Source organism: Danio aesculapii, chromosome 4, assembly GCF_903798145.1.
Source record: "Danio aesculapii chromosome 4, fDanAes4.1, whole genome shotgun sequence".
Taxonomy (NCBI): Eukaryota; Metazoa; Chordata; class Actinopteri; order Cypriniformes; family Danionidae; genus Danio; species Danio aesculapii.
Window position 1 is genome coordinate 5,463,430 of NC_079438.1, and position 24,773 is coordinate 5,488,202.

A 24,773-nucleotide genomic window follows, 5' to 3' on the forward strand; every position below is an offset into this window, starting at 1 on the left:
GCGATGCAAATTCGCTAACGGACTTGCGTATTATACCCCTCTCCTCCATTTCATTAAGAGCGACACGCAACTTCTGGTACTGTGAAGGGGGAACTCGTCTAAATGGTAAGCGAAATGGTCTTTCGTCAACTAGGCGAATTCTGTGCACAAAGTCCCTGACTTCGCCACAGTCGAGAGAATGTCTAGAAAAAATGGATTCGTATTCAAGCACTAAATCACACAGCTTCGCCTTCCAAAAATCTGAAACTTCACATGCTTCTAAGTCAACAGACTCCAAGCCGCATTTTTGAGGTCTGTTGCCAGGAGCATCAGATCTGTCTGGCTCAACTGCTGACTGCTGAACACACACCTGCAGAGTAGACTCAGAGCCTGCGTCGCACACATCCTCTAAAGCGATACAAGGATAAACGTCGGCTACCTTAGTGTTTCGCCTCAGCGTTACCGGCTTGTCGCTAGGATTAATCAACTTTAGTGGTATCCAACCGTCACCCCAAAGAGGAGAAACTACACGACCAACTAGAACTTTTTTAGAAGCAGAATGGACTCTAGATGGTTCCACCATCACAGTGCTGCCTAGCTGGCCACATGACTTAACAGGTAGTTTTCCCCAGACAAGATGTTCCTGGCCAGGCGAAAGAGTGACTGCACTATGAAGTTTTACTGTACCAACAACATCCGGAACTGTTTCACCCCTCCATCGACGTATACCAGCCAGCATCGACAAAAACTCATCACCCTCTGAATTAGGTCCACTGGGGGTGGAAATCAATTCCCAATATCTGTCAGAACCCTTCAGTCTGTGGACGAGATACTTTATGACATTCGTCCCTAAAATGAGGTCATCATCTTGGCCTGGAACAACAAGACATGGGACAATAACATCACAACCATAAACATCCAATTTAAGTTCAAATATACTCTTTGGAAATACTCGTTTGCCACCACATCCTATTATGATGACATCAGTTTCTTTTTCTGTAACAGTATCCAGGACACCATGTTCCCTTAGCTTAGCAACTACCGAACCACTCAGAGTACAGGCCATAGAGCCGGTGTCCAACATGGCGTTAACAGTGAGTGAGTCATTAATAAGAACAGGTGTGTAGAAGAGTGTATCTGAGCAAGCAATACGTTGTGTATTCTGAAAGGCAACTTTCTGAGAGTCGGGACAAAAGTTCTTAAATGAGAGAAACAAAGCTTCAAAATCAGTATCCACCTCGAGGGAATTTTCTGAATCACCCACACTCCCCCTCTCCGAATGCAGGTGTGTCAGTTTTCCTGACCACCAGGTGAATCCGAAGAAGAAAGTACTGTAGTGAATTTCTTTGCACAATCTCGCTTGGAATGACCAGCAGTATGGCATCTAAAGCACAAACGATGAGTTCTACAATGGTCAATTGTAGTGTGCGATGTGTCACCACAAATCTTACAGTTTTTCCGCCCAACTGCAGTCATTCCTTGCATTTTACCCATATGCACATACTCAGAAACGTTTTCTTCCTTCTTTTTCAAAACGTCAATCAGCTGTGTCAGCATGTCAGCCATCCGATTCAAACTAGACTCATCTTTTGCATCGGGTTTTGAGTCATTAGGTACGCTGGGTCCCTGCTTAAAACACGCTAGCACTGGCTCAGAACCAGCATTAACATGTTCACAACTGTGCAAGGAAATCTGTGCGTTTTGACCAATCGCATATTCGTTTGTAACTGCTCTCGACTTACTGTCACGCTGGAAACTGTCTAACAGCTCCTGAACATCCTTTGCGGTCCATTTTTCTAAAGGCCGCACTTTAAAAGTACGAGCTAAATCAGTGTCTGGACAATTTCGCACAAACATCATTGCAACTTCTGAACTCAAATTGTCCATACATCTACCCTGAGCTCTGAGACACTCGTCGGCAATGTCTGCTGCCTTATTCAGCCGCAGCCAGTAGTCAACAGGGTTCTCACTGTATCTAGGTAACGTGCTGTAAAAATCAGCAAGTGGCATACTGGAATAGGACACATTACTGAAATGTTGCTTAAGTATGCTGTATATTAAATTTGGCTGTGTTTTGCAGTCTAACGTAGGGTTACTGCGCAATGTTACTTTTACAACATCTCTTGCCCTACCCATAAGATGACTGATTATTTCATCTGCTTGATTAGGAATGTCAACATTTCTTTTTTGTAGATAGAGCTGCATCATGTCAACCCATTCCTGGACATCACATCTACCCAGATTGTCTCCCCTAAATACAGGCGGTTCTTTTTCATCTGATTTCAAGATGACATTGAGCTGTGATAAATCAAGATTAGCACATTGGGAACTCGAAGTGCTTGTCTTGCTACAACTCCCAGCGAATCCACCCTCCGATAGAAGTTTAGCAGTAACTGATTCACCAATTTTTCGACCCAATTCCTCAACTAAAACATTAAGATCGCTCACATCACGATCACTAGATATTCCCAATTTACCTGTCTTAGGAGTAGACGTGACAGGGAAAGTTCGGTTGACATCATGCGCCATGAAATTCTCTTTCACTGAATGGTCATCAAACTTAACTTTCATTTCACTCAGTCCCAATTTAGAATTAGAATATTGCATCAGGTATTTTCCCCGCCCAGCCCCCAACAATGAGCTATCTGCACCACCCTCAGCCATTTGGAGATACTTTTATCATGAAACACAAAAAGTAAATAAACTAATCAGGAAAAATTCAGTCAATAACAGTCACTTAGCTGCAGTCCGTCGATATCCCAGTTGCTCAAAGGCTGGTCAGAAAAGAAACTTCTTGTTTTTTTTTTTTTTTTTTTTTTTTTCGCAACGTCCTTAAACAGCAGGCAAATCGTCCATCAGAACCCCGCGGCGTTTCAAATGCACTCCGCCAGTCTCTCGACGGTTTTCACGCGAACCTGAGAGCCCGCGACGGCTCTGCCACACTCCCTCCTCGTCAATCACTCGACGATCTTCACGTGAAGCTGGAAGCCCGCGAAGGCTCCGTCACACACCCTCCTCGTCAATCCCTCGACGAGCTGCACGTGAAGCTGGAAGCCCGCGACGGCTCCGTCACACTCGCTCCTCGTTAATCGCTCGCCGATCTTCACATGTAGCTGGAAGCCCGCGATGGCTCCGTCACACTCGCTCCTCGTTAATCCCTCGACAATCTGCGTTGTGTAGATCGCAAACAGCTCCACCAGCACACTGGTAATCCGAGCCCCACTCCACAGTAATAACACACTGCACTCAGCGTCGCGTCGATCACGAACGGGATTCACGGCACCATTGTAACCCCTCTTAGTTCATACGTTCTTTTTTTTTTTTTAGTAATGATCACGCGAAGGCAGTTTAGCTGAGCACATTCATTTTTTAGTGTTCTCTGGAAAAGACAGAGCACCACACAGACAACAAGTGTTACAGGTCCGGTCACAAAAACATCACTCTCAACAGCTTAAGTGAACTGAGAAAACTTTTTGATACATATGAATTTGACTCGGTCTTTTTTTTCTAAATGTAGAACACAACATTGCCTTAGAAAATTAATACATCATACCTGGAAAAGACAGAGCACCACACAGACAACAAGTGTTACAGGTCCGGTCACAAAAACTGTTAGAAAATAATACACAATGAATCATACGAATATATGAAATCAGTAGGAGAGCAGAACCATTTTTCACCTACCATCACTCTCAACAGCTTAAGTGAACTGAGAAAATGGCTGGCTGACTCCACCCATTATACCCCCTTTCTCACCTGTAGGTGTCTATCTTTCTCCAAGATGTGTTATACAACTTGACAATGAACATAAGATTTCCATTTAATTAGAACAAATATTTTAACCAAAAACAAGCATTTTGACACCATTCATACTTAATTTATAGTTTCATTTTTTCCCCGTTACACACGCACACACACACAGCGCATTATACACATTCATTTAAGATTGTTTATTGGTTAAGTTAAATTGAGTTATTGTTTATACATTTTGTTTCTTTCATATTTGGTTTAGATAAGACACATACACGTTTCTGTTTCTCGATATTTTTTTTTATTGTTCACAGTACATTCACTAATATTTTGGGTGCACACAAAAGTAGTTATCTCTACTGTGTGTTTTGTAAATTTAGTTTTCTTTAAGTTACCGTGCTGCAGTGCCGATGAGGAATGGAGTTTCCGGGTGTGGTCTGACATACTAGAGGGCCGTCATGCCGCCAATTGCCATCTTTTGGTTCCGCCTGCCGATACCATTGGCTTAATGGCTTGGAGGGAGAGCTGATGTTTAGTTTAAGTTTATTAATGATTTGCAATATTTGTTTCTTCAGATTTATGTTTAGTTTTGCTTTTTATTTAGAATTTTTTTTACTATTGTTTATATTTGTAATTAGATATTTGGCTTAGTTTTTTGTTGTAAATTGTCTGTTTTTGTCTCCCCCTTCTTGTTTATTGTGGACTAGTCCCTCTTGTATAAATGGGCTCTGTCTTGTCATTTCGAGGAGTTCTGTTTTTGGTTTAGACATGGTTTGTTTGGTTTGAACTCAATTTTGTTTATTTGTTTAGTTTATTGATTTTTCAATTGTTTCATTTATTTCTTTTTTGAACTTTTGTAAAACTTTTTTGGACTTTATTAAAAATAATTATTTTGAAAATCTTTTGTATGCCCCTTACTACGTGCTGACTCAATCCCTCACACGCATAATGCTCCAGTACTGGAACCACCTCCGATCTCCAACGCCGTCAAGAGCCTCATCCTATCAGGTGCTGACATCGACCTTTCTACACTCCTTTCACCAATAGCACCTCCCTCGGCAGAACGACAGGTGGATTGCGGCGAATTCATTGTTACACTTAAATCAACCGCTAGCTCCCAACCCCGCACACTTTCATTAGCTGAATTTCATGTAGCATTTGCACGTTCTACAGAAACCATCTGTTCAGTCTTTCCCCATAGGAGGCCATCCCCTACAGGGGAACACATTGTTACACGTACCACGTACCATTTTCTGCAAAATGCGCTATTTGCGCTACTCAGTGGAATCAGTGTCTCTACTGGGGGGCCATGGATACTGATCTTCACAACAGAGTTTTCAAAGGATACCGTATTCTTTCCTGCGCGGTCTGCCATTCAAATCTGCACACGACCACTTCCTGTCCCTTCATAATCCCCTCCTCCGACAAAGAACTACAACCCCAAGATCCACCAGCTATGTACCCCGCCCCTCTACCTCTGATATCCCCGCTCTATTTCCTCCTCCCTCTTCTCAAAACCCTCCCTCCTCTCTGTCTTGCAATAACTGTAATATAGCAAGATGCTTTCGCTACCCCTGCAAATTTCTCCATATCTGCAATTACTTTTTAAATGTCTGGGTAAAAAACAAAACTTTTCTCATATTTTCTTTTGAGTAAGCCTGGCAACACCTTAGCAAGCAACTAGCAACACCTTAGCAACCACCTAGCAATGCCTTAGCAACAACATAGCAATGCCTTAGGAACCACTTAGCAACCACCTAGAAACACCTTAGTAACAGCCTAGCAACAACTTAGCAACCACCTAGCAACACCTTAGCAACCAACTAGCATCATCTTAGCAACCACCTTAGCTACCACCTAGCAACGCCTTAGCAACCGCTTCGCAACACCTTACCAACAACCTAGCAACACCTTAGGAACCACTTAGCAACCACCTAGCAACACTTTAGCAATGCCTTAGCAACTGCCTAGCAACCACCTAGAAACACCCTAGTAAGCGCATAGCAACAACTTAGCAACCACCTAAGCAACCACCTTGCAACGCCTTAGCAACCACCTAGAAACACCTTAGCAACTGCCTAGCAACACCTTAGCAACCGCCTAGTAACACCTTAGCAACCACATAGCAACGCCTTAGCAACAACCTAGCAACGCCTTAGGAACCACTTAGCAACCACATAGAAACACCTTAGCAACCGCCTAGCAACACCTTAGCAACCGCCTAGCAACAACTTAGCAACCACCTAGCAACACCTTAGCAACTGCCTAGCAACACCTTAGCAACCGCATAGCTACACCTTAGCAACTTGCTTGAACTGACCCGATCTAATTCTGTTTATATGAAATGAGCCTAGCAGGTTTGAGCTAACAGAACTTTTGCTATGACAACAAACTCTCAGATGAGTTTTGAAGAGCTAAACGATCCAAAATCAAATTGTCAATATCCAAATCTAGCTAACTGAGTAATCCACGTACGAAGAACGGATCCCAGGATGAGATGAACAGTGGTCAGAATGGAAATATCGGACAGTTTTAAAACTTTAAGCACTGTGGAAAAAGAGGAACTAAATAATACTGGTCAAGCTGAAGGGATGGCAAAGGGGTGAAGAAACAAGGATGGAAAATGTGGAGAAGAACAAAGTGGAAAGAGGATTTTTAAGAAGAACAACTTTAAAGGTAAAACCAAATGTGTTAATAGCAAAGAAAAAAGTCTGAACAAAGAGCAGAGCTAAATATGTCTGTAAATCTTTGTCTCTTTTAACGGAAGGGGTTGTTGGTTAAGAGCACTAAATAAAGATGTGTAGGTTTTTAATTTCATTTTTATTTCTTTTAATGGTTTTAAATTGTGTATCTTTTAATTAAAGGGGACTGATGGGAAAAGATACATTTGAGAAAATAAGAGAAATGTAAAAACAAGGAAGTGATACAAGAAACAAACTGGAAAGAACATGCAATGGACGATTTGAAAAAGATGTGGCAAGAGGATATTATATCTAATAATGATGATGGTAAATTAATTTTAATAAGGAAAGCTTTTTTAATAAGGAAAGATGTTTTTAACTTTAAAAGAATTAGGAATAATTAGGGTTGGTATCGTTTGGTTTTTTTTTCGATACCGGTGCTAAATTGATACTTTTAAAACGGTACCGGTGCCAAAACGGTGCCTGAACCGATACTTTTTAGCCACAAAACTATGGTGGATGATTCTAAAAAATCTATTTGACAAAATCTTTTAAAAAATAATTTTAATAGAACAATATAATTTAAGTTTAAAGTAAACATCAATTCATATTTTATATATTTAAATTACATTAATATATTTCCTTTGATCATTTGTTGGTTAGCATGAATTTAAGTTCTGTTTCATTCCTCCTGACCGCCAGAGACGGTGTTTACACAGTGGATAATCGCAGCGCCAGCTGGATAGGCCGAGGAACAATATACCAACAAAGTCACATGGTGACGCGAGTTGAGCTGAGGTATATAATCCACTACAGCTCTGCGCCCTGCCTCTTTTTGCTTCTCGCCTTTGGATTTTGGTCATTGAACTATTTCTGTCGTCGAGTGCAGCTCTTTGGTAGGAGCAGCAAGATTTTCTCGTCCTCCTGAGCTGTGACGATTTTTTTACGTCTTTGGACTATGGTTGGTCTTTGTGCAATTACTGATCTAGGATTGTTCACTCTATTATATTGTGAACTGTGTAAGTTTTTCTTCATTATCTTACATTCGGCTGTAATATATGTGTCAATTGTCTCGCGGTACTATCCAGGGGTGAGACGCTGTATTTTTTGTAAGCATCTGAGTTATAAGCATGGTACTATCCGGAGATTGAACACAGTGACACTCACTTTTATGTCCGAGGTAATCATCTCATGGTACTATCTGGAGGTTTTACACCAAACTGCGTTTAGTGTTTATGTGACAATTACCTCGCGGTGCTATCCCGAGGCTACTTTTTCTACCGCTACTAATACTCGGTGTGTGTGTGTTTTGTTTTTTTTCTCTCTTTCGTGGCTGTTATTGGGCATATGCTCCGCTCTGTCCAGCAGTCCTAACCGTGGACGATTATCAATATATTTTTGCTAGTGTTCATTTTTCTTGTTTTCTGTTTCTCTCTGTGCATCCAGAGATCCAGATTTCGATCTACGGTTAGGGTGATTTTTCGCGCGTTATATCGTTAACGTTAGCCAACAGTACTAGCCGTGGTATTTGGTTGGTCAGTTCGATGCCTTCTCATGGCTAATCACGCTATTTCCACGGCTTTTCCGATGACTTGCAATCTCTGTCCTAACGAGCTTCTCCCAGATGATGGACACGATATCTTCCCATCCTGTCTCGGCGTTCAACATCTGAAAGACGCGTTAACTGATCCGTGCATTGTAGTTTACTGCCCCTGTCAGAGAGACAGATGCGTTTGGCTGGGCTGAGCCACAATCAGGATGCTGTTGCGTTACCAGCGGGTCTAGCGTTGCTGAAAGAGGGGAAAAAAAGTCGCGCTTTGGTGGCTTCTGGAGCTACTCGTCATAAGAAACCTAGCCTAAACAGTAGTCACACGGCTGGATACCTGTTACAAAATCTTCAACCAGCGGATCCAGTATCTGACATCTCTGCTGCTTGGCCCTTTGCTGAGAAAGCTCATTCTCATTCCTCTAGCAAGAAACCACCATTTGCCTCTTTAGGTGGCCACAGTCCCCTCTTCGACGTTATGTCGACATGTGATTCTGACTCTCATCTCAGGAGCAATGTCAGGCTGACGTTCCTGAGCCTGATGACCAACTAGTAAGACATACTGGGACTGTTGGATCCGAGAATGGCTCTCATCATTCTTCTGACAATGCCCCACACAAAGATGATGATGCATTGGAAGTCCTTAGGATGGCAGTGGCCTTGATGATGGCCCTGCTCATCCTTTTCAATCTAATGTGTTTTTCCGCAGACCTCTATCTGTGGATACATTTGTTATGCCAGCATGCAAGGATTTCATTGCAGAATTTTCAAATGCTCTTAAGGGGGCAGGCATGGCCAAAAGACAATCCAAGACTGCTCGCACTCTGGCCTCTATGGCTCAGGCAAAGTCTATTGGTGTGAGGAATGTCCCTGAAGTTGAACAGCCAGTTGCGGCGCTTGTAGTGTCACCAGATGAAGCAATGAGGGGAAATGTCCGATGCCCTAGCGGTCAGTGTGGCCTACAGATTCCCTTCTGAAGAAGGCTTACAAGTCAGCTTCCTACATTACCAGGGCTGAAAATACTGTCTGCCAATAAATTTTGGCTGCCTCTAATTCGCTAGGCGCTGAGGTGGACCCTTCAGTTCCACGCTTTTTACAGACAGCCTTGCTTGCTATGGGGCATGTGACTCGAGAACTGGGGTCCCTCACAGCAACACTATTAAATGCTAGAAGGCAAGTATGGCTCACTCAGGCTAAATTGTCAAAGGACTGTAAAAAGACACTGAGGGACCTTCCTATTGTCCCAGGACATCTTTTTGGGCCAGATGTATCAGAGGTGTTGGAAAAACGTGCTAAATTGTCTACGGCTTCACAGCAACTAATACAAGCACAACGGCCTCCAATTTTCACCAAGGCATTATACCTCTGTACAACCACATTTCCGTCATGGGGCCCCCGGCCGACCCCAGGGCCAACAGAGGTTCCAGGGTCCGGATGACGCACAAATACGTCACTCCCGTGCCAAACCTACTCCCCCAAGTTTTCGGGTCTAATTCCAACTGTCGTGACAGACCCGCACGTTCTGCAGCTCTCTCCAGAGAGATATGTTCCTTGTTGGAAAAGGGAGCAATAGAAGCAGTTCATCCTCTGGTTCAGAAAGAGGGTTTTTACTCGACTTATTTTCTGGTTCTGAAGCGGGATGGAGGTTTTCATCCAATATTGGATTTAATAAGGTTGAACAGATTTCTGAGAAGACTTACCTTTCGCATGTTACGTGTGACAGATGTTCTTCGGTCCTTTGCAGAGGGAGATTGGTTCACAACTGTAGATCTGACGGATGCATCTTTTCACGTTCCGATTGCCAAGTATCACAGAAAGTTTCTGCGTTTCAGTTTCAAGAGCACAAGTTACCAGTTCAGAGTTCTACCATTTGGTCTCGCCCTAGCCCCCCGTGTGTTTACGAGATGCATGAACGCTGTCCTATCTCCCCTTTGGGCCCAGGGGGTACGAATCTTGCCATATCTGGACGACTGGCTGGTGTGTGCTCAAACGAGGGCTCAATCGGTGCACAATACGCAGCTGCTGCTGGACCATGTGACCAGACAGTCAATCACATTCATCGGGATGACTATCGATTCAGTCTCGATGCGTGCCTCCCTATCTCAGTTTCAGATGACAGACATCCTAAACCTCTTCAGCCAGTTTCGTTTGGGAGTATCTCTACAGTACGGCGTGCTCCTGAAGTTGATCAGGATGCTAATGGCAACCTCTTGTGTAATTCCCCTGGGATTGCTCCATCTGCGGCCCCTGCAGGTATGGAACAATCTTCCGCGGTTAGACCCATCTCATCATTGCTATCGACGAATTCTCGTTGCTCAGGGTTGCATGCATGCCCTTCGCAAATGGATGTCCCAAGCCTTTTTGACAGCCGGAGTACCATTAGGGATTGTTATAACAACCGATGCATCCCTTATGGGTTGTGGGGCAGTATGGAACTACAGAGGTATCAGTGGCAGATGGTCAAGGGACGAGTCAAGGGACCATATCAATGTGTTGGAGATGCGGGCAGTTTGGCTGGCCCTGGGTCGACATGTCCTAGTCCAGTCGGACAACACATCAACAGTGTTTAATTTGAATCACCAAAGAGGTACAAGGTCCAGGAGTTTGTTGCGTCTCACACACATGATTCTCAGGTGGTCTCTTCCTCGGTTTGCATCACAAAGGGCTGTTTATCTGCCTGGGGTAGTCAATCAGACTGCAGATGCTCTGTCCAGGAATCAGATCGATCCAGGGGAGTGGAGACTTCATCCAGATGTAGTCCAGGACATTTGGACAGAGTTTGGCAGGGCGGAGGTAGACCTATTTGCAAACGAGAGACACAGCTCATTGCCCGTTGTGGTTTGCTCAGACGGAAGGGTCCAGCCCATTAGGACAGGATGCGCTGTCACACGACTGGCCAAACTGCCTTGTTTATGCTTTTCCTCCAATCACTCTGATATGGGAGACACTGCACAGGATTGCCCAAGACAGACACCATGTACTTCTATTAGCACTACGGTGACTGTCCAAACCATGGTTTCCCTTGCTCCTAACGTTGTTGGTGAACCAACCGAGACAACTTCCAGGCAGGAGGGACCTGTTGTCTCAACTAGATGGTCATATTTGGCATCCAGATCCAGCACGTCTACAGTTATGGGTGTGGCCGCTGGGACCAACCCTTTATTAGCAGAATGTGAGTCTTCAGTCATCCACACAGTTCTTAATGCAAGGGCAGCTTCTACAAGGACGCTTTATGCTTACCGATGGAAGTCATTCTGTTCATGGTGTGTGACTCGGAATATTAATCTTGTGCAATGCAAAGTTTCTGTGGTTTTAACCTTTTACAAAGGCTGTTGGAGAGTGGCAAAGCTGCATCCACACTAAAGGTCTACGTAGCAGCCATCTTGGCCCATCATGCATTTGTAAATGGTTCCTCTTTGGGGTCTGCTAGCATATTTTGCAGTTTTTAGAAGGGTGCAAAATGTCTCAATCCAGCTCGTTCCCCTCGTTCTCCAGTGTGTAACTTGCCTCTGGTGCTGGAATCTCTCTGCCAATCTCAATTTGAACCCTTGGAAGACGTAGATCTAAAGTGGAAATCCTTAAAGACTACTTTCCTCTTGGCGGTTGCTTCAACAAAGGGATTGTGTGAGCTGCACGCTTTGTCAGTGAGTCAGTCCTGTTGGAGATGGAAACCAGATGACTCTGGTGTTACCCTGTGGCCTAATCCATCCTTCCTCCCTAAAATTTTGTTGCAGCAATTTATTAACTAGTCAATCGAATTGCAGTCCTTTCAACTATCACCTTCTGGCAAAGGTTCTCTGCTTTTATGCCCCGTGCGTGCCTTGAAATCTTATGTGGCGGCTACTGCACAGTTAAGACAATCAGAACAACTGTTTGTCTGTTATGGAGAAGCTAGGAGAGGTGCACCTCTAAGCAAGCAAAGACTGTCACGATGGATTGTTGAGGTCATTGTTTTGGCCTATAAGAGGGCTCAGCAACCTATACCTGGTGCCATCACTTGCCATTCTACCAAAGCCATTTCCTCCTCTTGGGCTGCCTTTAAAGGTGTTTCTCTTGCAGAGATCTGTGCAGCAGCAACATGGTCTTCTCCATGTACATTTGCAAGATTCTACAATGTCAATGTTGCTGACTCTACCTATGTGGGCTCAGCTGTTCTCCGCAAGTGACTCCGTATGTCTTCTGGTGAGTTTTTATTTCTTCCTCGTGACCTTTCTGGTATGGGTTATCCACTGTGTAAACACCGTCTCTGGCGGTCAGTAGGAATGAAACAGAACGTTGGTTACATATGTAACTATGGTTCTGTGAATTCCGGATGACCGCCAGAGTTCCCTGTCACTCGGAAGTGCAAGACGTTTTGAGACAGGGCGCAGAGCTGTAGTGAATTATATACCTCAGCTCAGCTCGCGTCACCATGTGACTTTGTTGGTATATTGTTCCTTGGCCTATCCAGCTGGTGCTGCAATTATCCACTGTGTAAACACCGTCTCTGGCGGTCATCCGGAATTCACAGAACCACGGTTACATACGTAACCAACGATTTGCATTATGAAATTACATTAGCTTACTACTAACCTGTGGGAGGGCGGGCAGGGGCCATATACTTTTGGGAGCACATTTTAACATATATATCACAAAATACTTAAAAAAATTATTCGAAGTCATTTTTTTCACGCATCACTCCACAGTCTTCATAAACAAGATAATTAAAAAACTTAAACTCAAGACAATCAGTAGGAAGCGCGTCAGTCTCATAATCTGAAGGTTGTCAGTTCGAGCCTCACACGAGGCAAGGTCGTACCTTTTGGCACACGGGAGCACTTAGGTGACCGGGCGGCATACTTTATTACCTTCCTTGCCGTTTGTGCTTCCCAGGGGCAAAAAAGGCTACAGCTCCTCTAAATACTTGAGCCTGAATGCACAGCCAAAGATTAGATTTTTCAGAAGTGGGATTTGAACCCATGCCTCCAGGGGAGACTGCGACCTGAACGCAGCGCCCTAGACCACTCGGCCATCCTGACATAAACACTTAGCTGGAGCTGTCTCCTAGGAGCCACATCGCATCACCATGACATGGAAGCTGGTGTTTCACAGCTATCCCAGCTCCAGCAGTCCGCCTCGTTGGCACAGTAGGCAGCGCGTCAGTCTCATAATCTGAAGGTCGTGAGTTCGAGCCTCACACGGGGCAAGGTGGTACCTTTTGGCACACGGGAGCGCTTAGGTCACTGGGCTTAGGTGATGTGGCTCCGGTGTGCCGTTTATGCTTCCTGGGGGCGAAAAAGGCTACAGCTCCTCTGAAGGGCATGCGGCGTGACGTTCCAAGAACATCTCCTGAGTCTGAAGCAATGATGGCAAGATGCTCCCATTCCTGTCACGTTATCGCTTGACGTTTTACGTGGATTCGTCAAATGTCATGACTTGACGTTGTAAGAGGATTAGCCGAAAAGCCTTGCGAATCGCATTAAATTAAAAATGAACGACATCTCAGGACATTCCACTACATGGCATTCCAAGACAATTCTTTTGATCCCGTTTCGGTGCACTTGCTTTAAAGCCCACGTCCATTGTTTTGAACACATGCTTTTCCGAGTTGCTGTGGACAATGCCTTGATGTTGCGCAAACACCTCAAACCTTGCAGTCTACAGTGTCCATTAACGTTGCCAGGGCCACTGCTACGCTGCGTAAATTGTGGCGCAAAGAGATTGATGCGGCACTTTGTCAGTGTTACTGTATCACTCGGTCATGGCGCCAGAGGGTTAAATACTTGAGCCTGAGTTCTCAGCTGTGCAACAGCCACGTCCTCACAGTGAGAGCATGAGCTGTCTGCGGGCACTGCATCGACATGCTGGACCCCCAGACCTGTGATGCGATACTCGTGCCCATCATCCGGAGATAGGAACCACCGCATCCAGAAACGCACATTCAGAACAGCGTCTTGAAAAAGACGCGTTGATTGACTGACACAGCTTTTTTTCTTCTCTTTCCCACAAAGAGTCAAATGTCATGACTTGACATTGAAAGAGAATTAGCCGAAAAGCCCTGCAAATCCCATTGCCTTAAAAATAAACGGCATCTCAGGACATTCCACTACATGGCATTCCAAGGCAATTCTTTTGATCCCCTTTCGATGCACTTGCATTAAAGCCCACGTCCATTTTTTTCTTCACATGCTTTTCCGAGTTGCTGTGGACAATGCCTTGATGTTGCGCAAAACCCTCAAAACTTGCAGTCTACAGTGCCCATTATGGTTGCCAGGGCCACTGCTACGCTTCGTAAACTGTGACGCAAAGAGATTGATGCGGCGCTTTCTCAGTGTTACTGTATCACTCGGACATGGCGCCAGAGAGTTAAATACTTGAGCCTGAACGCACAGCCAAAGATTAGGTTTGTCAGAAGTGGGTTTCGAACCCACGCCTCTAGGGGAGACTGCGACCTTAATGCAGCGCCTTAGACCGCTCGGCCATCCTGACATCCAAGACTGCTGATGAAAGCTGGTTTTTCTTTAGTTGCCTCAAGAAGAATAGGCGCTGGTGAGCCTTCTTGACCAGGCTGGAGGTGTTGGTGGTCCAGGAAAGGTCCTTAGAGATGTGGGTCCCCAGGAACTTGAAGGATGAGACAGGCTCAACGGCCATCCCATTAATGTGGATGTGATCATGCGAGCCTGTTCGTCCCTTCCTGAAGTCCACAATGAGCTCCTTGGTCTTGCTAGTGTTAAGGAGCAGATTATTGTCGGTGCACCAAGTGGCCAGATGCTGTATCTCCTCCCTGTAGGCAGTCTCATCATTATTGCTGATTAGACCAATCACTGTGGTGTCATCTGCAAATTTGATGATGGTGTTGGATCTGTTCACAGGCCTACAGTCGATGGTAAAAAGGGAGTAGAGGAAGGGGCTCAGCACGCAGCCCTGTGGTACACCAGTGTTGAGTGTGACGGTGGTGGAGCAGATAGGAGCACTTAGGTGACCGGGCGGCGTACTTTATTACCTTCCGTGCCGTTTATGCTTCCTGGGGGCGAAAAAGGCTACAGCTCCTCTGGAGGGCATGCAGCGTGACGTTCCAAGAACATCTCCTGAGTCTGAAGCAATGATGGCAAGATGCTCCCATTCCTGTCACGTTATCGCTTGACGTTTGATGTGGATCCGTCAAATGTCATGACTTGACATTGAAAGAGGATTAGCCGAAAAGCCCTGCGAATCCTATTGAATTAAAAATGAACGGCATCTCAGGACATTCCACTACATGGCATTCCAAGACAATTCTTTTGATCCCGTTTGGTGCACTTGCTTTAAAGCCCACGTCCATTGTTTTGAACACATGCTTTTCCGAGTTGCTGTGGACAATGCCTTGATGTTGCGCAAACTCCTCAAACCTTGCAGTTCACAGTGCCCATTAACGCTGCCAGGGCCACTGCTACGCTGCGTAAATTGTGGCACAAAGAGATTGATGCGGCACTTTGTCAGTGTTACTGTATCACTCGGACATGGCGCCAGAGGGTTAAATACTTGAGCCTGAGTTCTCAGCTGTGCAACAGCCACGTCCTCACAGTGAGAGCATGAGCTGTCCGCTGGCACTGCATCGACATGCTGGACCCCCAGACCTGTGATGCGATACTCGTGCCCATCATCAGGAGATAGGAACCACCGCATCCAGAAACGCACATTCAGAACAGCGTCTTGAAAAAGACGCGTTGATTGACTGACACAGCTTTTTTTCTTCTCTTTCCCACAAAGTCAAATGTCATGACTTGACGTTGTAAGATAATTAGCCGAAAAGCCCTGCGAATCCCATTGCCTTAAAAATAAACGGCATCTCAGGACATTCTACTACATGGCATTCAAGGCAATTCTTTTTAACCCCTTTCGATGCACTTGCATTAAAGCCCACGTCCATTGTTTTGTTCACATGCTTTTCCGAGTTGCTGTAGACAACGCCTTGATGTTGCGCAAATGCCTCAAAACTTGCAGTCTACAGTGCCCATTAAGGTTGCCAGGGCCACTGCTACGCTTCGTAAACTGTGACGCAAAGAGATTGATGCGGCGCTTTCTCAGTGTTACTGTATCACTCGGACATGGCGCCAGAGAGTTAAATACTTGAGCCTGAACGCACAGCCAAAGATTAGGTTTGTAAGAAGTGTGATTCGAAGCCACGCCTCCAGGGGAAACTGCGACCTGAACGCAGCGCCTTAGACCGCTTGGCCATCCTGACATGAACACTTAGCTGGAGCTGTCTCCTAGGAGCCACATCGCATCACCATGACATGGAGGCTGGTGTTTCACAGCTATCCCAGCTCCAGCAGTCCGCCTCGTTGGCGCAGTAGGCAGCGCGTCAGTCTCATAATCTGAAGGTCGTGAGTTCGAGCCTCACATGGGGCAAGGTGGTACCTTTTGGCACACGGGAGCACTTAGGTGATCGGGCGGCGTACTTTATTAACTTCCGTTCCGTTTATGCTTCCTGGGGGCGAAAAAGGCTACAGCTCCTCTGAAGGGCATGCGGCGTGACGTTCCAAGAACATCTCCTGAGTCTGAAGCAATGATGGCAAGATGCTCCCATTCCTGTCACGTTATCGCTTGACGTTTTACGTGGATCCGTCAAATGTCATGACTTGATGTTGTAAGAGGATTAGCCGAAAAGCCTTGCGAATCGCATTAAACTAAAAATGAACGACATCTCAGGACATTCCACTACATGGCATTCCAAGACAATTCTTTTGATCCCGTTTCGGTGCACTTGCTTTAAAACCCACGTCCATTGTTTTGAACACATGCTTTTCCGAGTTGCTGTGGACAATGCCTTGATGTTGCGCAAATGCCTCAAAACTTGCAGTCTACAGTGCCCATTAAGGTTGCCAGGGCCACTGCTACGCTTCGTAAACTGTGACGCAAAGAGATTGATGCGGCGCTTTCTCAGTGTTACTTTATCACTCGAACATGGCGCCAGAGAGTTAAATACTTGAGCCTGAACGCACAGCCAAAGATTTGGCTTGTCAGAAGTGGGATTCGAACCCACGCCTCCAGGGGATACTGCGACCTGAACGCAGCGCCTTAGACCGCTCGGCCATCCTGACATGAACACTTAGCTGGAGCTGTCTCCTAGGATCCACATCGCATCACCATGACATGGAAGCTGGTGTTTCACAGCTATCCCAGCTCCAGCAGTCTGCCTCGTTGGCGCAGTAGGCAGCGCGTCAGTCTCATAATCTGAAGGTCGTGAGTTCGAGCCTCACATGGGGCAAGGTGGTACCTTTTGGCACACGGGGAGCACTTAGGTGACCGGGCGGCGTACTTTATTAACTTCCGTGCCGTTTATGCTTCCTGGGGTCGAAAAAGGCTACAGCTCCTCTGAAGGGCATGCGGCGTGACATTCCAAGAACATCTCCTGAGTCTGAAGCAATGATGGCAAGATGCTCCCATTCCTGTCACGTTATAACTTGACGTTTTACTTGGATCTGTCAAATGTCATGACTTGACGTTGTAAGAGGATTAGCCGAAAAGCCTTGCGAATCGCATTAAATTAAAAATTAACGACATCTCAGGACATTCCACTACATGGCATTCCAAGACAATTCTTTTGATCCCGTTTGGTGCACTTGCTTTAAAGCCCACGTCCATTGTTTTGAACACATGCTTTTCCGAGTTGCTGTGGACAATGCCTTGATGTTGCGCAAACTCCTCAAACCTTGCAGTTCACAGTGCCCATTAACGCTGCCAGGGCCACTGCTACGCTGCGTAAATTGTGGCGCAAAGAGATTGATGCGGCACTTTGTCAGTGTTACTGTATCACTCGGACATGGCGCCAGAGGGTTAAATACTTGAGCCTGAGTTCTCAGCTGTGCAACAGCCACGTCCTCACAGTGAGAGCATGAGCTGTCCGCGGGCACTGCATCGACATGCTGGACCCCCAGACCTGTGATGCGATACTCGTGCCCATCATCCGGAGATAGGAACCACCGCATCCAGAAACGCACATTCAGAACAGCGTCTTGAAAAAGACGCGTTGATTGACTGACACAGCTTTTTTTCTTCTCTTTCCCACAAAGTCAAATGTCATGACTTGACGTTGTAAGAGAATTAGCCGAAAAGCCCTGCAAATCCCATTGCCTTAAAAATAAACGGCATCTCAGGACATTCCACTACATGGCATTCCAAGACAATTCTTTTGATCCCGTTTCGGTGCACTTGCTTTAAAGCCCACGTCCATTGTTTTGAACACATGCTTTCCGAGTTGCTGTGGACAATGCCTTGATGTTGCGCAAATGCCTCAAAACTTGCAGTCTACAGTGCCCATTAAGGTTGCCAGGGCCACTGCTACGCTTCGTAAACTGTGACGCAAAGAGATTGATGCGGCGCTTTCTCAGTGTTACTTTATCACTCGAACATGGCGCCAGAGAGTTAAATACTTGAGCCTGAACGCACAGCTAAAGTTTAGGTTTGTCAGAAGTGGGATTCGAACCCACGCCTCCAGGGGAGACTGCGACCTGAACGCAGCGCCTTAGACCGCTCGGCCATCCTGACATGAACACTTAGCTGGAGCTGTCTCGTAGGAGCCACATCGCATCACCATGACATGGAAGCTGGTGTTTCACAGCTATCCCAGCTCCAGCAGTCTGCCTCGTTGGCGCAGTAGGCAGCGCGTCAGTCTCATAATCTGAAGGTCGTGAGTTCGAGCCTCACATGGGGCAAGGTGGTACCTTTTGGCACACGGGGAGCACTTAGGTGACCGGGCGGCGTACTTTATTAACTTCCGTGCCGTTTATGCTTCCTGGGGTCGAAAAAGGCTACAGCTCCTCTGGAGGGCATGCGGCGTGACATTCCAAGAACATCTCCTGAGTCTGAAGCAATGATGGCAAGATGCTCCCATTCCTGTCACGTTATCGCTTGACGTTTTACTTGGATCTGTCAAATGTCATGACTTGACGTTGTAAGAGGATTAGCCGAAAAGCCTTGCGAATCACATTAAATTAAAAATGAACGACATCTCAGGACATTCCACTTCATGGCATTCCAAGACAATTCTTTTGATCCCGTTTGGTGCACTTGCTTTAAAGCCCACGTCCATTGTTTTGAACACATGCTTTTCTGAGTTGCTGTGGACAATGCCTTGATGTTGCGCAAACGCCTCAAACCTTGCAGTTCACAGTGCCCATTAACGCTGCCAGGGCCACTGCTACGCTGCGTAAATTGTGGCGCAAAGAGATTGATGCGGCACTTTGTCAGTGTTACTGTATCACTCGGACATGGCGCCAGAGGGTTAAATACTTGAGCCTGAGTTCTCAGCTGTGCAACAGCCACGTCCTCACAGTGAGAGCATGAGCTGTCCGCGGGCACTGCATCGACATGCTGGACCCCCAGACCTGTGATGCGATACTCGTGCCCATCATCCGGAGATAGGAACCACCGCATCCAGAAACGCACATTCAGAACAGCGTCTTGAAAAAGACGCGTTGATTGACTGACACAGCTTTTTTTCTTCTCTTTCCCACAAAGTCAAATGTCATGACTTGACGTTGTAAGAGAATTAGCCGAAAAGCCCTGCAAATCCCATTGCCTTAAAAATAAACGGCATCTCAGGACATTCCACTACATGGCATTCCAAGACAATTCTTTTGATCCCGTTTCGGTGCACTTGCTTTAAAGCCCACGTCCATTGTTTTGAACACATGCTTTTCCGAGTTGCTGTGGACAATGCCTTGATGTTGCGCAAATGCCTCAAAACTTGCAGTCTACAGTGCCCATTAAGGTTGCCAGGGCCACTGCTACGCTTCGTAAACTGTGACGCAAAGAGATTGATGCGGCGCTTTCTCAGTGTTACTTTATCACTCGAACATGGCGCCAGAGAGTTAAATACTTGAGCCTGAACGCACAGCTAAAGTTTAGGTTTGTCAGAAGTAGGATTCGAACCCACGCCTCCAGGGGAGACTGCGACCTGAACGCAGCGCCTTAGACCGCTCGGCCATCCTGACATGAACACTTAGCTGGAGCTGTCTCGTAGGAGCCACATCGCATCACCATGACATGGAAGCTGGTGTTTCACAGCTATCCCAGCTCCAGCAGTCTGCCTCGTTGGCGCAGTAGGCAGCGCGTCAGTCTCATAATCTGAAGGTCGTGAGTTCGAGCCTCACATGGGGCAAGGTGGTACCTTTTGGCACACGGGGAGCACTTAGGTGACCGGGCGGCGTACTTTATTAACTTCCGTGCCGTTTATGCTTCCTGGGGTCGAAAAAGGCTACAGCTCCTCTGGAGGGCATGCGGCGTGACATTCCAAGAACATCTCCTGAGTCTGAAGCAATGATGGCAAGATGCTCCCATTCCTGTCACGTTATCGCTTGACGTTTTACTTGGATCTGTCAAATGTCATGACTTGACGTTGTAAGAGGATTAGCCGAAAAGCCTTGCGAATCACATTAAATTAAAAATGAACGACATCTCAGGACATTCCACTTCATGGCATTCCAAGACAATTCTTTTGATCCCGTTTGGTGCACTTGCTTTAAAGCCCACGTCCATTGTTTTGAACACATGCTTTTCTGAGTTGCTGTGGACAATGCCTTGATGTTGCGCAAACGCCTCAAACCTTGCAGTTCACAGTGCCCATTAACGCTGCCAGGGCCACTGCTACGCTGCGTAAATTGTGGCGCAAAGAGATTGATGCGGCACTTTGTCAGTGTTACTGTATCACTCGGACATGGCGCCAGAGGGTTAAATACTTGAGCCTGAGTTCTCAGCTGTGCAACAGCCACGTCCTCACAGTGAGAGCATGAGCTGTCCGCGGGCACTGCATCGACATGCTGGACCCCCAGACCTGTGATGCGATACTCGTGCCCATCATCCGGAGATAGGAACCACCGCATCCAGAAACGCACATTCAGAACAGCGTCTTGAAAAAGACGCGTTGATTGACTGACACGGCTTTTTTTCTTCTCTTTCCCACAAAGTCAAATGTCATGACTTGACGTTGTAAGAGAATTAGCCGAAAAGCCCTGCAAATCCCATTGCCTTAAAAATAAACGGCATCTCAGGACATTCCACTACATGGCATTCCAAGACAATTCTTTTGATCCCGTTTCGGTGCACTTGCTTTAAAGCCCACGTCCATTGTTTTGAACACATGCTTTTCCGAGTTGCTGTGGACAATGCCTTGATGTTGCGCAAATGCCTCAAAACTTGCAGTCTACAGTGCCCATTAAGGTTGCCAGGGCCACTGCTACGCTTCGTAAACTGTGACGCAAAGAGATTGATGCGGCGCTTTCTCAGTGTTACTTTATCACTCGAACATGGCGCCAGAGAGTTAAATACTTGAGCCTGAACGCACAGCTAAAGTTTAGGTTTGTCAGAAGTGGGATTCGAACCCACGCCTCCAGGGGAGACTGCGACCTGAACGCAGCGCCTTAGACCGCTCGGCCATCCTGACATGAACACTTAGCTGGAGCTGTCTCCTAGGAGCCACATCGCATTACCATGACATGGAAGCTGGTGTTTCACAGCTATCCCAGCTCCAGCAGTCTGCCTCGTTGGCGCAGTAGGCAGCGCATCAGTCTCATAATCTGAAGGTCGTGAGTTCGAGCCTCAAATGGGGCAAGGTGGTAACTTTTGGCACACGGGGAGCACTTAGGTGACCGGGCGGCGTAGTTTATTAACTTCCGTGCTGTTTATGCTTCCTGAGGTCGAAAAAGGCTACAGCTCCTCTGAAGGGCATGCGGCGTGACGTTCCAAGAACATCTCCTGAGTCTGAAGCAATGATGGCAAGATGCTCCCATTCCTGTCACGTTATCGCTTGACGTTTTACTTGGATCTGTCAAATGTCATGACTTGACGTTGTAAGAGGATTAGCCGAAAAGCCTTGCGAATCGCATTAAATTAAAAATGAACGACATCTCAGGACATTCCACTACATGGCATTCCAAGACAATTCTTTTGATCCCGTTTCGGTGCACTTGCTTTAAAGCCCATGTCCATTGTTTTGAACACATGCTTTTCCGAGTTGCTGTGGACAATGCCTTGATGTTGCGCAAACGCCTCAAACCTTGCAGTCTACAGTGCCCATTAACGCTGCCAGGGCACTGCTACGCTGCGTAAATTGTGGCGCAAAGAGATTGATGCGGCACTTTGTCAGTGTTACTGTATCACTCGGTCATGGCGCCAGAGGGTTAAATACTTGAGCCTGAGTTCTCAGCTGTGCAACAGCCACGTCCTCACAGTGAGAGCATAAGCTATCCGCGGGCACTGCATCGACATGCTGGACCCCCAGACCTGTGATGCAATACTCGTGCCCATCATCCGGAGATAGGAACCACCGCATCCAGAAACGCTCATTCAGAACAGCGTCTTGAAAAGTTGATTGACTGACACAGCTTTTTTTCTTCTCTTTCCCACAAAGAGTCAAATGTCATGACTTGACGTTGAAAGAGAATTAGCTGAAAAGCCCTGCGAATCCCATTGCCTTAAAAATAAACGGCATCTCAGGACATTCCACTACATGGCATTCCAAGGCAATTCTTTTGATCCCCTTTCGATGCACTTGCATTAAAGCCCATGTCCATTGTTTTCTTCACATGCTTTTCCGAGTTGCTGTAGACAATGCCTTGATGTTGTGCAAAACCCTCAAAACTTGCAGTCTACAGTGCCCATTAAGGTTGCCAGGGCACTGCTACGCTGCGTAAACTGTGACGCAAAGAGATTGATGCGGCGCTTTGTCAGTGTTACTGTATCACTCGGATATGGCGCCAGAGAGTTAAATACTTGAGCCTCAACGCACTGCCAAAGATTAGGTTTGTCAGAAGTGGGATTCGAACCCACGCCTCCAGGGGAGACTGCGACCTGAACGCAGCGCCTTAGACCGCTCGGCCATCCTGACATGCACACTTAGCCTAAGCTGTCTCCTAGGAGCCACATCGCAGCACCATGACATGGAAGCTGGTGTTTCACAGCTATCCCAGCTCCAACAGTCCGCCTCGTTGGCACAGTAGGCAGCGCGTCAGTCTTATAATCTAAAGGTCATGAGCTCGAGCCTCACACTGGGCAAGGTGGTACCTTTTGGCACACGGGAGCACTTAGATTAGATTAGATTCAACTTTATTGTCATTACACATGTACAAGTACAAGGAAACGAAATGCAGTTTCAGTCTAACCAGCAGTGCAATAGCAGCAAGTGCAGGATATAGGTATAAGTTATAAAGTGCAGTTATAGAAAAACTATGGTGATATTTACAGATGGATGTACTATCAACATTATATACAGGTTGTATTAGCTATGAACATATTTACAATAAATGAATATATGTACAGGATACTATTAATAGCAGAAGTGTGCAGATAGTTAAACATAATTACAAATGTCCATGTGCAGTGGGTATGTACAGTTCAAATAAGTGAATCAGTGCAATGAATATGTGCAAACTTTAAATGTGCAAATGTTAAATAGTGCAGTGATTGTGAGGAGTATAAGTTAGAGGAGTGTGGGGGGTGTATTGGGGGGGCAAAAGAGTCAGTGAGGGGCAGAGTTCAAAGGGAAGACAGCTCTGGGGAAAAAGCTGTTCCTCAGTCTGCTGGTTTTTGTCTGGGGGAGCCTGAAGCGCCTGCCGGAAAGCAGGAGAGAAAACAGTCTGTGAGCAGGGTGAGAGGTGTCCTTAAGAATACTGCGTGCTCGGCGCAGACAGTGTTTCTTCTGGATGTCCTCTATGGCTGGCAGTGTAGTCCCTGTGATGCGTTGGGCAGTTTTCACCACCCGCTGCAGTGCCTTACGCTCAGCAACAGAGCAGCTTCCATACCAGACTGTGATGCAGTTGGTCAGGATGCTTTCTATTGTGCAGCGGTAGAAGTTCACCAAGACGGCTGATGAAAGCTGGTTTTTCTTTAGTTGCCTCAAGAAGAATAGGCGCTGGTGAGCCTTCTTGACCAGGCTGGAGGTGTTGGTGGTCCAGGAAAGGTCCTTAGAGATGTGGGTCCCCAGGAACTTGAAGAATGAGACAGGCTCAACGGCCATCCCATTAATGTGGATGGGATCATGCGAGCCTGTTCGTCCCTTCCTGAAGTCCACAATGAGCTCCTTGGTCTTGCTGGTGTTAAGGAGCAGATTATTGTCGGTGCACCAAGTGGCCAGAAGCTGTATCTCCTCCCTGTAGGCAGTCTCATCATTATTGCTAATTAGATCAATCACTGTGGTGTCATCTGCAAATTTGATGGTGGTGTTGGATCTGTTCACAGGCCTACAGTCGATGGTAAAAAGGGAGTAGAGGAAGGGGCTCAGCACGCAGCCCTGTGGTACACCAGTGTTGAGGTGACGGTGGTGGAGCAGATGTGAGCACTTAGGTGACCGGGCGGCGTACTTTATTACCTTCCGTGCCGTTTATGCTTCCTGGGGGCGAAAAAGGCTACAGCTCCTCTGGAGGGCATGCAGCGTGACGTTCCAAGAACATCTCCTGAGTCTGAAGCAATGATGGCAAGATGCTCCCATTCCTGTCACGTTATCGCTTGACGTTTTACTTGGATCTGTCAAATGTCATGACTTGACGTTGTAAGAGGATTAGCCGAAAAGCCCTGCGAATCCTATTGAATTAAAAATGAACGGCATCTCAGGACATTCCACTACATGGCATTCCAAGACAATTCTTTTGATCCCGTTTGGTGCACTTGCTTTAAAGTCCACGTCCATTGTTTTGAACACATGCTTTTCCGAGTTGCTGTGGACAATGCCTTGATGTTGCGCAAACGCCTCAAACCTTGCAGTTCACAGTGCATATTAACGCTGCCAGGGCCACTGCTACTCTGCGTAAATTGTGGCGCAAAGAGATTGATGCGGCACTTTGTCAGTGTTACTGTATCAC

The 24,773-nt window shown here is 46.4% G+C and overlaps 13 non-coding genes and 1 pseudogene across 13 annotated transcripts; 6 read left to right on the forward strand and 8 right to left on the reverse strand.

Annotated features, from left to right (window-relative positions):
• LOC130221893 (zinc finger protein 721-like) overlaps nt 1–24,773 on the reverse strand; it is a 461,849-nt pseudogene that overhangs the window by 166,961 nt on the left and 270,115 nt on the right.
• trnal-cag (transfer RNA leucine (anticodon CAG)) lies at nt 12,892–12,974 on the reverse strand. The gene has a single exon. It is a non-coding gene; the product is annotated as a tRNA-Leu (tRNA).
• trnam-cau (transfer RNA methionine (anticodon CAU)) lies at nt 13,069–13,141 on the forward strand. The gene has a single exon. It is a non-coding gene; the product is annotated as a tRNA-Met (tRNA).
• trnal-aag (transfer RNA leucine (anticodon AAG)) lies at nt 14,342–14,424 on the reverse strand. Its single transcript has one exon. It is a non-coding gene; the product is annotated as a tRNA-Leu (tRNA).
• trnam-cau (transfer RNA methionine (anticodon CAU)) lies at nt 16,254–16,326 on the forward strand. The gene has a single exon. It is a non-coding gene; the product is annotated as a tRNA-Met (tRNA).
• Nucleotides 16,936–17,018, reverse strand: trnal-cag (transfer RNA leucine (anticodon CAG)). Its single transcript has one exon. It is a non-coding gene; the product is annotated as a tRNA-Leu (tRNA).
• trnam-cau (transfer RNA methionine (anticodon CAU)) lies at nt 17,113–17,185 on the forward strand. The gene has a single exon. It is a non-coding gene; the product is annotated as a tRNA-Met (tRNA).
• On the reverse strand, nt 18,383–18,465 carry trnal-cag (transfer RNA leucine (anticodon CAG)). Its single transcript has one exon. It is a non-coding gene; the product is annotated as a tRNA-Leu (tRNA).
• trnam-cau (transfer RNA methionine (anticodon CAU)) lies at nt 18,560–18,632 on the forward strand. Its single transcript has one exon. It is a non-coding gene; the product is annotated as a tRNA-Met (tRNA).
• On the reverse strand, nt 19,831–19,913 carry trnal-cag (transfer RNA leucine (anticodon CAG)). Its single transcript has one exon. It is a non-coding gene; the product is annotated as a tRNA-Leu (tRNA).
• trnam-cau (transfer RNA methionine (anticodon CAU)) lies at nt 20,008–20,080 on the forward strand. The gene has a single exon. It is a non-coding gene; the product is annotated as a tRNA-Met (tRNA).
• Nucleotides 21,279–21,361, reverse strand: trnal-cag (transfer RNA leucine (anticodon CAG)). The gene has a single exon. It is a non-coding gene; the product is annotated as a tRNA-Leu (tRNA).
• trnam-cau (transfer RNA methionine (anticodon CAU)) lies at nt 21,456–21,528 on the forward strand. Its single transcript has one exon. It is a non-coding gene; the product is annotated as a tRNA-Met (tRNA).
• On the reverse strand, nt 22,722–22,804 carry trnal-cag (transfer RNA leucine (anticodon CAG)). The gene has a single exon. It is a non-coding gene; the product is annotated as a tRNA-Leu (tRNA).